The sequence below is a fragment of the Penaeus chinensis genome, chromosome 41, assembly GCF_019202785.1.
Source record: "Penaeus chinensis breed Huanghai No. 1 chromosome 41, ASM1920278v2, whole genome shotgun sequence".
Classification (NCBI taxonomy): Eukaryota; Metazoa; Arthropoda; class Malacostraca; order Decapoda; family Penaeidae; genus Penaeus; species Penaeus chinensis.
Window position 1 is genome coordinate 24975881 of NC_061859.1, and position 14196 is coordinate 24990076.

Consider the following 14196-nt stretch of genomic DNA (forward strand, 5'->3'; position numbering starts at 1 on the left):
ATGCCAATGTTTTAGTCTCCTTCTTCAGGATGCTGCACTCGGCAGATCCTGAATGATGGGGACCTTCACAGTTAGCACATTTGGAAATTTTGTTAGTACATGTGATGGTGTCATGGGCTTCAGCACATTTACGGCAAGTGAATTTAGAAGAATCTTTGTCAATACATCTTAATGAGGTGTGTCCGAATTTTTGGCATCTGTTACAATGCATTGGCTTTTGGACATAAGGTCTTACTTGTACACGTTCATAACCGACGTTGACATATTCAGGGATTTTATTCAAGGCAAAAGTCAAAAAACACAGTCCAGTTTTCGTTCGCACATTCCCGTCCTTCTTGGTCATACAATGAACGTCCACTACGTCTTGGTCCTTCATGCTCTCAAGAATTTCACTTTCATCCATCGTCCTCAAATCCCTGTGAAAGATTACTCTCTTACAGGTATTTGGGCCAATAGGGATAGTTACTTTAACTCGAAGATCATGAATTTGTGTCTGCTTAAGTAAATCCTTAATCTGGGAGTTGTATTGTACTTTAACAAGGAGGCTTCCATCTCGCAATTTTTTAACAAAATCAAAGTCGCCGTCCACTTGACCATCAAGGACCTTTTTGATGATAAAGGTGTTCACGTTCAAAAGCGACTGATTTTCATTCACGCATTTTACATTCGCGAACCTTGCATTCTGGGTGGGGATTGTGAAAAGTGGTCGTCTCGTCTTGTCATTAGTGGGGGTACCATTGTTCGTAGTCAGAAAGTGGTCATGAATCGCCCCTCCTCCTTTAGGAGGAGAAGGGGTAGCCGGGGAGTCATTCATTCTGGGTATCGGACCAGGTCCGACCCCTCTGCTCAAAGTCGTAGTCCTGAAGGGACAAAAACCTCTTAACTGTTGTTATCAACCTAACTGCAATAGCTAAGAGAGTGGATCAGTATTTCGTCCTCTACCCCCTCAGTGGAAGCCTGGTTGCGTTCTCCAGTACCACAGAGGGATCGAGTTATGTGTGGGACACTTCCTTACCGCCGAACTTGCCTAGGCGAAGGACGGTAATTCAATGCCCACCCCCCAAGCGAATACGGGAGTTCCGAGGAACTCCGGTAGGCTCAGGAAAGTCACATTATAAAGGAAAAGATTTCAGGACCAAAGAAAAAGTGCGCCCAAATGACGCCCCAGACTACTGGGCTTCCCTACCCAGGGGTCAAAGCCACAAGGGCTACCCTGGTGTAGAAGAGAGCTGCGGGTCTGGGGTGGGGTGCTGACTACTACTACTGTAGCCTCGTGTCACCTGCAAAGCAAGAGCACTGAAGGTGCTGGCAAAGCACAACAAATGTTCTGCAATTTACAGGATTTTACTTTACTCCAATTTACGTTAAGAAATGTCAGGCGAGACGAGAGGCCCCGGGCTCCAGGGTAGCTCAAGTGGCGCAAGACTTATTATTTATTGTTGCTGCGTTTAAACAAGGTGTTGTCTCATCAAGAGTTCGAACACGAGTGACACACACCATCTTCTTCTTCTTCTTCTTTGTTGGATTTCTTGGCTATCAACCAGCGGCATGTGGCCAAGGTCATTAAGCCAATGGATCCTATTTATTCTATCAATCTATATAAGGTCATAAAGTTTTGTCTCTCTTAGAAAAGTGATTACTTTACTTACTATTTTTTCATCATTAGACAAAAGATTTGATGTTGTAAAATCTAATTGTTTTATTCTTAAGTAGTTTTGGAGTGGTCGTCTATTGTTATTGTAGTTGGGGCATATTGTTAGTATATGAGGTATGGTGAGGGTGGTGGTGCACTGAGGGCACTGTGGAGGAAAATTTCTTTCTATATAGGGAGTGAGGTGGGTGATTCTTGAGGCGTTGACCCTAAGGCGGGCCAACACCACCTCCTCCCTTCTGTCTTTCCTGTGGGATGTGTTCCACAGTTCGATAGTGTGCTTGAATTTGTGTGTGAGTTGGAGGTTGGTCCACTCACTTTGCCACAGGATGTGTATTTTTGCTTTTATAAGAGACACAAAACACCTGAGATCTGTACGAACTATGGTAGTGTTCAGATCGTCAGTTGACCCGGCTAGTTTGTCAGCCTGTTCATTACCATGGAATCAGAGTGACCTGGTACCCATATTAGTTTGATTGATTTGTTGGCACCGTGTAACTTACGAATGATATTACCCAGCAGTTCATTTTTAGTGGTTTCTAAGGATTTAATAGCTTTAAGTGAACTTAATGAATCGGAAAAAATGACTATTCTATCGTGGGTCGTCGATAGAGCAAAATCAATAGCTTTGTCAATGGCAAAAAGTTCAGCAAGAAAGATCGATGTATGATTCGGCAGTCTAAACTTTAGTTCACATTCAGTCGACCATACACCCGCACCCACACCCTCATTTGTCTTGGAGCCGTCGGTATATATATGAAAAAAGGATAAATGTTTAATAAGGATCTCTCTAAACCGCTGGCGTACCTCACCCTCCGGCGCCATGGCCTTAGCTGATGGAAGCCAAGCTTCCATGATGGAAAAATTGGGTGTTTCCCATGGCGCTATGTTTGACTGAACCAGGGTATCAATAGTAGAGAGATCTATACCGACTTTCTCGACGAGGTCGTGGAGTCTCGTGGCAAAGGGCCTAATGCCTCCATTGCCATTGGGATGGCTCGGGTATCGAGCCACCTTAGCGGCATAGGTCAGGGCTAATTGGCCGCGTCTGAGTCGGAGGGGAGGTACTCCTGACTCCACCTCAAGACGCTCGATCCGAGTGCACTTCAGGGCTCCAAGACACACACGTAAACAGGCATTCTGCACAGCATCCAATCCTTTCAAACTTGTTTTCGATGCCGAATCATACACGATTGACCCATAGTCTACTTTAGACCTAACCAGGGCTTTATATATCATTAGCAAAGACTTCCTATCAGCTCCCCATTTATTACCAGCAATGCACTTTAATAAATTTAGTGCTTTTTGACATTTATTCTTTAACTGATCAATGTGGTCTTTCCAATTAAGTCTACAAAGAGTAGACCAAGAAATCTAGCAGAATTTTGAATGGGTATTGGGTGGTTATCTAAAGTTAGTCTGATATTTGGTATCTTTCTATGTGAAAAAATTACCCCAATACTCTTTCTAATGGAAAACTTAAAACCCCACTGGAGGCCCCAGTTATGAATCATATCCAATGCGAGTTGGATACGATTTGCCGAGAACTCTGCATTGTTGCTGGAATGCCACAATGCACAATCATCGGCGTACAGTGAGTATTTAAGATTTCGAGGGGGAGCTGGTAGGATGTCATTAATCATACATAGAAATAATGTTGGCGACAAGACACTTCCTTGTGGGCCCCCTTTTGCCTGGACAAAAATGTCCGAAAAAGTGACATTGTCGGCAAAAAGTTTGACAGAGAACGTTCTGTCAGATATGAAATTTTGAATAAAACAAGGCAAGTTTCCACGTAATCCGAAAGCATAAAGTTTTCTGAGTAGGCCATATCGCCATGTCATGTCGTAGGCTTTTTCTATATCTAAATATACTGAAATCAAAAAATATTTTTTGGCAATTGCCTCTTGAATATGACTGTCCAGCTTTACTAGTTGATCGAGAGTTTGGCGTCCCTTTCGGAAGCCGCACTGCTCGTCAACTAGTAAATTACTGCTATTTAAAAAATGCAATAGCCTACTGTTAACAATTCGTTCCATGACCTTGCATAAGTAACTTGTCAACGCAATTGGTCGGTAGGAGATGGCAGTTCTGGGATTACCCCCTCCTTTCAATACAGGAATGATGTGGGTGAAGTGCCATGAGTTTGGAAAAGTGTGGCTTTTCCAAATTTCATTGTACACTTCTAGCAACTTAATCATGTCATCATGATTAAGATGCTTCATCATCTCATATCGAATCTCATCGGGGCCCGGGGATGTTCCTCTACAGGCTTCTAGGGCTCGGACAAGCTCATTCATTGTTAGGTCTTTATTATAATCAAAGTCATCTCCTGTGGCAAAGTGAATAGGCTGCAGCTCAGCGGCTTCCTTGGTGGGCAGGAAAGCAGGATGGTAGTTTGCTGAGCTGCTTGTATAAGAGAACTGCCTGGCGAGTACATTAGCAATGTCTTTTGGTGAATCGAAATTTGTTCCCTCGTGGATGATGTTTTTAATTTTGCAGGATGTTTTGTTTTTATTAATTTTTTTGACAGTGGACCAAACCTCTGATATTTTTGTATTACTATTGATTGTAGAGACAAAGCTATGCCAGGAGTCTCTTTTAGCTTGTCTAATTACTCTACGAGCCCTAGCTCTTGCTAGTTTGTAGTTGCAAAAGTTCTCATTATTGATGTTATTTTTGAAAAGCCTGTAGGCCTTATTGCGTCGGCACAGCGCCCTGCGGCAATCTGGTGTCCACCATGGAACTCTATGCTTAACGCTATCTGTCGAAGTTTTAGGAATGGATAGCAAAGCTGCTTCAAAATCGAATTCTGAATATTGTTTACTTTATCATCAATGGTTTCTCCAACAAGTTCGAGCTTGACGCTCCTTGTGAAGGCGACCCAGTCTGCTCTTTTTATGTTAAATTTAGGCGCTGAAGGCGTTCTTGCTGTGTCGCATGAATATTTAATCAAAATAGGAAGATGATCGCTTCCCAACGAGTCGTCAATGGTGTGCCACAGGCACTTGGCTGCTACTGATGATGAGACCAGTGATATGTCTATAAAGCTCAAATTCCCGGTATTATCGTCTACCCGCGTTGGGCTACCATCGTTCAGAAGGACTAAATCAGAGTCGTTAATCAGCTTAACTACTTGCTCACCTCTACCATCCGCCCGCAGGGAACCCCATAATGTATGATGAGCATTAAAATCACCTAAAATTACTTTATTTTGTGGCAGACTATCCTGAAGAGCAAAGAGCTCATCATAAATTACCACTTTATCAGGGGGACAATAAACCGAACATGTAGCCAGATACGTGTTATTGATTTTTACTTTGCATGCGACAACCTCCAAAGTAGAATCAATAATCACTTCTGTAAAAGGGAGGCTTTGGTGGATGTACATGGCGACTCCGCCTCCACCCCTACCCTCACGATCCTTCCGACACAAATGGTAGTTTCTGAGTGATACGACCTCGTCGCAGACGAGGTTGTTTAAGTGTGTTTCTTGTAAGACTATAATATCGGGAGCATAGGACGAGGCTAATAATCTGAGGTCGTTTACTTTAGATCTAATACTTCGACAGTTCCATTGTATAATGGTTAACGCGATGATTACGTTTTATGGGGTTTGGAAGTGCCTTGTCCGCCAGTTTTAATTTTCTTTTTCTGGGAGGGAGGTTCGTCCTCCTCTCCCTCGCTACCCAGGGGCCTTCCATGGGTATTTTTGGAGACAGTAGCCTCCATGTCCTGCGTCTCGCCGCCAGGGAGACGCCCGGTGGAGGATGATCTGCTTCGAGAAGCAGACCAAACACCAGACGAAGTCCTAGCAGGAGCCGCCTGGACGAGAAGGTGCGATCCAGACTGTGTTTTGGTATCATCCTCCTTATGATGCTGCTGCTTTTGCTGGGTTGATTCAGCAATTTGTTGAATTGTATCTTTCAATTCTTTGATTTGACTCATTAATTCCTTGACCGTTTCCTTTAATTCAGCAATTTCTTTATCCTTAGCTGCAAGTTCCCGACTGATGCCGTTTGCACTGGAAGTGTTGTTAGTTGCTGCTGAAGCGTAGGAAGTATTGGGTTTGCTGGTCAAACCTTCAACTTTCCTCTTGGCTTCACGGTAACTAACATCATGTCCTCTCATGTATGCTAATATTTCAGTCTCCTTCTTCAAGCTGCTGCACTCGGCAGAGCCAGATTGATGGGGACCTCCACAGTTAGCACACTTGAGCGTTTTCTCAGTACATACAGCAGTGTCATGTTCTCCAGCACATTTACCACAAGTAAATTTACTAGTATCTTTGTCATTGCATCGTAATGAGGTGTGTCCAAATTTTTGGCATCTATTACAGCGCATAGGTTTTTGAATGTAAGGTCGCACTTGGACACGTTCATATCCAACCGTGACATACTCAGGTATTTTACTTGAAGCAAAAGTCAAAAAGCACAATCCGGTTTTTGTTCGCACATTCCCGTCTTTCTTGGTCATGCAGTTCACGTCCACTACGCTTTGGTCCTTCATATTTTCCAGAATTTCACTCTCCTCCATTGTTCTCAAATCCCTGCTAAAGATTACTCCCTTGCAGGTATTGGGGCCAATGGGGATAGTTACGTTGACCTTCAAATCATGAATCTGCGTCAGTTTAAGCAAGTCCTTAATCTGGGAGTTGAATTGCACTTTTACAAGGAGGCTACCATCTCGCAATTTCTTGACAAAATCAAAGTCGCCGTCCACTTGACCATCAAGGACCTTCTTGATGATGAAGGGGCTCACATTCAAAAGCGATTGATTTTCATTCACGCATTTGACAGTCAGATACCTTGCATTCTGTGGAGGGATGGAAAAGAATCGTCGTTCACGTTTGTCAGCAGTAGGGGTTCCGTTGTTCAAGGTCGTATTGGTCGTAGGCGAGTCATGGGTCGTCCCCCCTCCTTGAGGAGGAGGAGGGTTGTTAGCCGCGGGATCAATCATGCTGGGTATCGGACCGAGTCCGACCCCTGGGCCCGTGCCCGTTGTCCTGAAGGGACCAGTTAACCCTTAACTATCGTTGAACAACCTAACAGCAATAGCTAAGAGAAGAGTGTGGCAGTTTCCGTCATCTACCCCCCCAGTGGAAGCCTGGTTGCGTTCTCCAGTACCACAGAGGGATCGAGTTATGTGGAAGACACCTCCTTACCGCCGAACTTGCCTAGTGCGAAGGGCGGTAATTCGATGCCCACCCCCCAAGCGAATACGGGAGCCCACAAGGGTACTCCGGTAGGCTCAGGGAAGTCACATGAAGAGAGGAAGAGAATTCAGAATAAAGAGAAAGTGCGCCCAAAGGACGCCCCAGACTACTGGGCCTCCCTACCCAGGGGTCAAAGCCCGTAAGGGCTGCCCTGGTGTAGAAGAGAGCTGCGGGTCTGAGGTGGGGTGCTGACTACGCCTACTGTAGTCTCGTGTTACCTGCAAAATCAATGCACTGAAGGTGCAGGCAAAGCACAAAATGCTGAAAAAATCAGATTTACTCTAAGTAAATTACGTTATAAACTCAGAAGCAATAGCGCCGAGCGAGACGAGAGGCCCCGGACACCAGGGTAGCTCCTGTGGCACAAGGCTTGGGTCTATTGCTGCTGCGTCTGAAAAGAGAGAGGTCCGAGCTGGTCAAAGTCTCGTACACGAAGAGTGCCACACCATCGATATTCATAGCTCTAGTAAAAATACGTTTGTCCCGCCAATTCAAGGAAAGGTGAAATCGGGTAAGGTCACAAGATCTACTAATTGACTCCTTTGTGGCTAAGCGCTAGCAGAGCCATCTATGTAGAGATACATTTCACAAAATATAAAAAATGAGCAGAGCATTTTCCCCATTTTTTACTCACTTTCACCGGCGGCAATGGGCTAATATATATATATATATATATATATATATATATATATATATATATATATACGTATACACACACAAACACACACATGTATATGTATATAAATATATAAAGTATATATATATATATGTATAGAAGTGTGTGTGTCTATATATAACAAATATGCATTCATATATATATATATGTATATATATATATATATATATATATATATATATTTGATGTATATATAAATTATTTTTACACACATATTTATTAATCAGTTTAGCATCTTTTCGGTTAAGCTGGTGACCTTCAACGTGTAAGTGAATGAAACGCCATTCGATTCTCTAGCTAAGGGGGTGGTCACACTAGTCTATTCCAGGTATCCCTTTACAGAGCGGGACCCTTGCACAGCTTTGACGGGAAGCGAGATGAAAATCTTCTATTTTCGTAACCAATATCCGCCTTCATGCCACTATAGTGAGAGATTCCATAATATTGTATGTAAGGAAAAGTGTGTGTGTGTGTGTATGTATAAACATATATGTATATATACATACATATATATACATATATACATATATATATTGTATAAAGGGAAAGGAAATACCAATATTTGCGTTCGTACTCGTATTGTTCTGAACTGACGTAGGTGAGCCGCTAGGCTTTTAGCTCTCTTTTTTTCGGCTTTCATGGAGAATAGGTTGGGATCGCTGGCAGTCAAAAAAAAAAAGGTTGTTCTGACCTGTGGTGTCTTATTTGAGATGATTTGACTTTCCCCCATCTGTTCTCTGCATGGGCATTTAGAATTGTAATATGATGATTTATGAAACCATTGCTTATTTGGTTCCCAAAGGATTTTTTTTAAATGTGCAACCTTTGCTGCTGGTGGAAGAGAAGGCCCTAGCTACTTCCTTATTCTAACAGTTTCCAGAATATTCTCCTTTGCTTACTCATGAGTGATATATATTACGGTTAGTAAAATTATAAATAGTGATTTAAGAATAAATTTTCGCCGGCAATGTTTAAATAAACTATGGTTTTGTCATATAAGTAACCAGTTTCTCTCCCCTATACCATATCACTGGGAATATATGTATATAAATTGTAAGGTAAAACCCGAGTAATTCCTGGGAAAATAAGCCCAGGTGGTGCCTGCTATCAGAATTCAGGAATTTACTTTGGATCGATTCATATTTTCTCTGCAAGTAATTTGAGTGCAATGAATCTAGACTTTAACTGTAATTTTATTTTAATTATTTTAATTTTATTTTAATTACACTATAAATGTTGACCCCAAAAAGGACAACACAGTATGATGTAGGATAATCAATAACCTAGGTGAATTGGCGTTTCTAAACTTAATGTTTTTTTTTTTTATTATTATTATTATTTCAATCGATCTGCGATCCTATTCATAAAATCCACGGCAATCTTTGATGCCTGGTTCATCCAGGTTAGTGTAGACACGTTGGTCTTATCAGGGACGAAATTTCTCCATGGAGGGACACAATGTAACAGAGCCTGCTGATCTGTGGCTGAACAGCACTCGGCTTAGCTCTCTAGGGATCCCTGGACAAAGAAGACTAGTATGACCATTCCTTCAAGCAATGGTCACACTGTCTTGTTTGTTTGGGGATTGCCGGACCGCCACGCCGAGTGTCTGTAGGGTACAGGGCGGGATCGGTCACACTATACACAATGTCCCGTGGTGAGAAACATGGTGCTGGACCATGATGAACACACTAACCTGCTGGATAAAATACGCAGCGGAGATAGTCGTGGATTCCATGAGCATCATCTCATATCGTTTCAAAATTCCTGGAAATTCCATCAAACTAACAAATGCCATTATGAATTACATACATCAGCCAACCGTGCGAACTATCCCTGATACCCCATATTTGAACAATAATAGAAAATCCGACGGTAAGCCTTAAGAAGCATATGCTGCTATTAATATAGCGATGATGTAAGAATGACGAAAAAATGTATTAAAGTTGGGAGGAAGCAAATACAGTAACAGAATTTAATAAAATAATGATTAACCCAACCGCCCTGGATTTATGTTCTGTCCCCTGTAGTTTTGTTTGGTGAATTTTGTTACATACAGATAGATGGCTTCACGTGTGCTCAACTGACAAGGAGTCTGATTTCTTCATTCCTTGAATTGCGGGAAAATGTGTTATCGTTTTGATACAGTTGACATCGATACTGTTATTATTGTTATTGATGTTATGATTATTAAATTTAAGACAATGAGATAATGCAAAAGACCCTTTCCAAAAATCGAGAAAAAGGGTAAGCAAGTGAGATAGGTGGGACTAATGACTGACTCCTTGATGACTAAGCACTTGTAGAGCCATCTATGTGTAAATACAATAAATAAACTTGTATTACATTGGGAATGGCATGTTTTCTTGCCATACGTGCCGATTAGGTTAATTCTCGATCATGGCACAGCCTTGCCAACAACCGCACGATTATACCGAGTGCAAAGTAGTTTCTTGTTGCTTTCATCCATTATATATCTAACTTTCTGTTATCATGATTTTTTTTTTGGATGACATTCCATAATTGGTCTCAGGCTCTCACTTTGTTTACCAAGGCGTAAATAATTTCTGAAGTGAGCTCCGCGTCTTCAGCGTGTCGAAATAGATCTAAAATTTGTTGATCAATTGAATTTTAGTCTGGATAAATGATAGTTGTAATATTTATGACTTATTCATGGTGTTATTATAATTAATGTGATATAGTATTTACCGTTTAGACGACCAAGTAATAAGTGTCATAGGAGTTATACAACGAAGCAGCTAGAGTGCCTCGGTGCCGATGTAGGCGGGGAATTTCATCTCGGTTCCCCACAAATCTGGGTCAGTATTCCGCACTGTATAAAGGGAGTAGTGTTTGCGCAATACCAAGAGAAGTATCAAGAGCACCATTGGCTACATTGTACTACACCAAAGAATTACACAAAATAAGATCGCATTTAACATATCTTTAACCTTTCTTCTTTTCTTTCTTTGTTGGATTTCTTGGCTATCAACTAGCGGCATGTGGTTAAGGTTATTAAGCCAATGGATCCTGTTTATTCTATCAATCTATATAAGGTCATAAAGTTTTGTCTCTCTTAAAAAAATGATTACTTTATGGATGATCTTTTCATCATCTGATAATATATATAACATTGTAAACTCTTTATTTATTAGTTGGAAATAAGTTTTTGTCCATGGTTATGATTTAGATGGCAGACTGTAAGGATATGGGTAATGGAAAGGTTGGTGTTGCAAGGGGGGGCACTGCGGTGGAAATCTCTTTTCAATATAAGGAGTGAGGTGGGTAAGTTTTGTAGCGTTGACCCTAAGGCGAAACAACACCTCCTCCTCCCTTCTCTCTTTCCTGTGGGATGTGCCCCACAGTTCCATTTCTGGTTTAATTTTGTTAGTGAGTTGGAGGTCGGTCCACTCACTTTGCCACAGGAGATGTATTTTAGCTTTTATAAGAGACACAAAACACCTGAGATCTGTACGAACTATGGTAGTGTCCAGATCGCCAGTTGACCCGGCTAGTTTGTCAGCTTGTTCATTGCCATAAATACTAGAGTGACCTGGTACCCATATTAGCTTGATTGATTTGTTGGCACCATGTAACTTACGAATGATATTACCCAGCAATTCATTTTTAGTGGTTTCTAAGGATTTGATAGCTTTAAGTGAACTTAATGAATCGGAAAAAAATAACTATTCTATCGTGGGTCGTCGATAGTGCAAAATCAATGGCTTTATCAATGGCAAAAAGTTTAGCAATAAAAATCGATGTATGATTCGGCAATCTAAACTTTAGTTCACATTCAGTCGACCATACACCCGCACCTACACACTCATCTGTCTTGGAGCCGTCGGTATATATATGAAAAAAAAGATAGATGCTTAATAAGGATCTCTCTGAACCTCTGGCGTACCTCACCCTCCGGCGCCATGACCTTGGCTGACGGAAGCCAGGCTTCCAAGATAGCAAAATTGGGGGTTTCCCAAGGCGTTATATTTGACTTAACCAGGTTATCGATAGTAGAGAGATCTATACCGACTTTCTCGACGAGGTCGTGGAGTCTCGTGGCAAAGGGCCTAGTCCTTCCATTGCCATTAGGGTGGCTCGGGTCTCGAGCCACCTTTGCGGCATAGGTCAGTGCTAACTGGCCGCGTCTGAGTCGAAGGGGAGGTACTCCTGACTCCACCTCAAGACGCTCGATCCGAGTACATTTTAGGGCTCCAAGACACACACGCAAACAAGCATTCTGCACAGCATTCAAACCTTTCAAACTTGTTTTCGATGCTGAACCATACACGATTGACCCATAATCTACTTTAGACTTAATCAGGGCTTTATATACCATTAGCAAAGACTGTCTATCAGCTCCCCATTTATTACCAGAAATGCACTTTAATAAATCAAGTGCTCTTTGACATTTATTCTTTAATTGACCAATGTGGTCTTTCCAACTGAGTCTACTATCAAAAAGTAGCCCAAGAAATCTAGCAGAATTTTGAATAGGTATTGGGTGGTTGTCTAGAGTTAGCCTGATGTTCGGCTACCCCAATACTCTTTCTAGTGGAAAACTTAAAACCCCACTGGAGGCCCAAGTTATGAATCATATCCAGTGCCAATTGGATGCGATTTGCTGAGAATTCTGCATTATTGCTGGAATGCCATAATGCACAATCATTAGCGTACAGTGAGTATTTAAGATTCCGAGGAGGAGCTGGTAAGATGTCATTGATCATACATAGAAATAAAGTTGGTGGCAAGACACTTCCTTGTGGGACCCCGTTTGCCTGGACAAAAATGTCCGAAAAAGTGACATTGTCAGAAAATAATTTGACAGAAAAAGTTCTGTCAGAAATGAAATTTTGAATAAAACAAGGCAAGTTTCCACGTAATCCAAAAGCATAAAGTTTTCTGAGTAGGCCATATCGCCATGTCATGTCGTAGGCTTTTTTTATATCTAAAAATACTGAAATCATATTTTTTTCTTATTGATTTTATTAACAGTGGACCAAACCTCTGATATTTTTGTATTGCTGTTGATTGTAGAGACAAAGCCCCGCCAGGAGTCTCTTTTTGCTTGTTTATTTACTCTACGAGCCCTAGCTCTTGCTTATTTGTAGTTGCAAAAGTTCTCATTTGTGATGTTATTTTTGAAAATCCTGTAGGCCTTATTGCATCGGCACAGCGCCCTGCGGCAATCTGGTGTCCTCCATGGAACTCTATGCTTAACGCTATCTGTTGAAGTTTTAGGAATGGATAGCAAAGCTGCCTCTATAATCGAATTCTGAATATTGTTTACTTTATCATCAATGGTTTCTCCAACAAGTTCGAGCTTGATGCTCCTTGTGAAGGCGACCCAGTCTGCTCTTTTTACATTAAATTTAGGCGCTGAAGGCGTTCTCACTGTGTCGCATGAATATTTAATCAAAATAGGAAGATGATCGCTTCCCAACAAGTCGTCAATGGTGTGGCACAGGCACTTGGCTGCTATTGATGAAGAGACCAGTGATATATCTATAAAGCTCAAATTCCCGGTATCATCGTCCACCCGCGTGGGACTACCATCATTCAGAAGGACTAAATCAGACTCGTTAATCAGCTTAACTACTTGCTCACCTCTACCATCCTCTACCATAACGTATGATGAGCATTAAAATCACCTAAAATTACTTTATTTTGTGGCAGACGTTCCTGAAGAGCAAAGAGCTCATCATAGATTATCACTTTATCAGGCGGACAATTAACTGAACATATAGCCAGATACGTGCCATTAATTTTTACTTTGCATGCAACAAATTCCAAAGTAAAATCAATAGTCACTTCTGTAAAAGGGAAGCTTTGGTGAATGTACATGGCGACTCCGCCTCCACCCCTACCCTCACGATCCTTCCGACATAAATCGTAGTTCCTGAGCGATACGACCTCGTCAGAGAGGGGTTTGACAAATGAGTTTCTTGGAGAACTATAATATCGGGAGCATAGGACGAGGCTAATAATTTAAGGTCATTTACTTTAGATGTAATACTTCGACAGTTCCATTGTATAATGGTTGACGTAAGAATTACGTTTTATGGGGTTTGGAAGTGCCTTTTCCAGTTTTTATTTTCTTTTTATGGAAGGGGGGCGCCTCCTCTCCCTCGCTTCCCGGGGACCTCTCACGGGATGGTTTGGAGACAGAAGCCTCCATGTCCTGCACCTCCTGGCGAGGGAGACGACTGACAGACTGCGACCTGCTTCTCTCTCGAGAAACCGATCGCGAAGTCCTCACAGAAGTAGCCCGGACGGGAAGGTACGCTCAGGACTGTGATTCGGTATCATCCTCCTTATGATGTTTATGCTGGGTTGATCCAGCCATTTGATCGACCAATTTAGTCAGCTGATAAACTTTAATATTCAATTCCTTAACCGTTTGTTTCAATTTAGCAATTTCTTTTATCTTTAGCTGCAAGCTGCTGACTGACATCACTTGCACTAGGGGTGTTGTTAGTTACTGCTGCAGCATAGGAAGTATCGGGTTTGTGTGTCAAACTTTCCACTTTCCTCTTAGCTTCAGTATAACTAACTTCATGCTTTCTCATATATGCCAATGTTTCAGTCTCCTTCTTCAGGATGCTGCACTCGGCAGATCCTGACTGATGGGGACCTCCACAGTTAGCACATTTG

The 14196-nt window shown here is 41.9% G+C and overlaps 1 protein-coding gene across 1 annotated transcript in view; it reads left to right on the top strand.

The window, feature by feature from the left end:
- The first annotated feature begins 13768 nt into the window (after window positions 1-13768).
- LOC125047417 overlaps window positions 13769-14196 on the top strand; it is a 12067-nt gene continuing 11639 nt past the window's right edge. The window contains exon 1 of the mRNA XM_047645603.1: window positions 13769-13822. The gene's annotated coding sequence lies outside the window, so the exon portion shown is untranslated. The remainder of the gene's footprint in view (window positions 13823-14196) is intronic.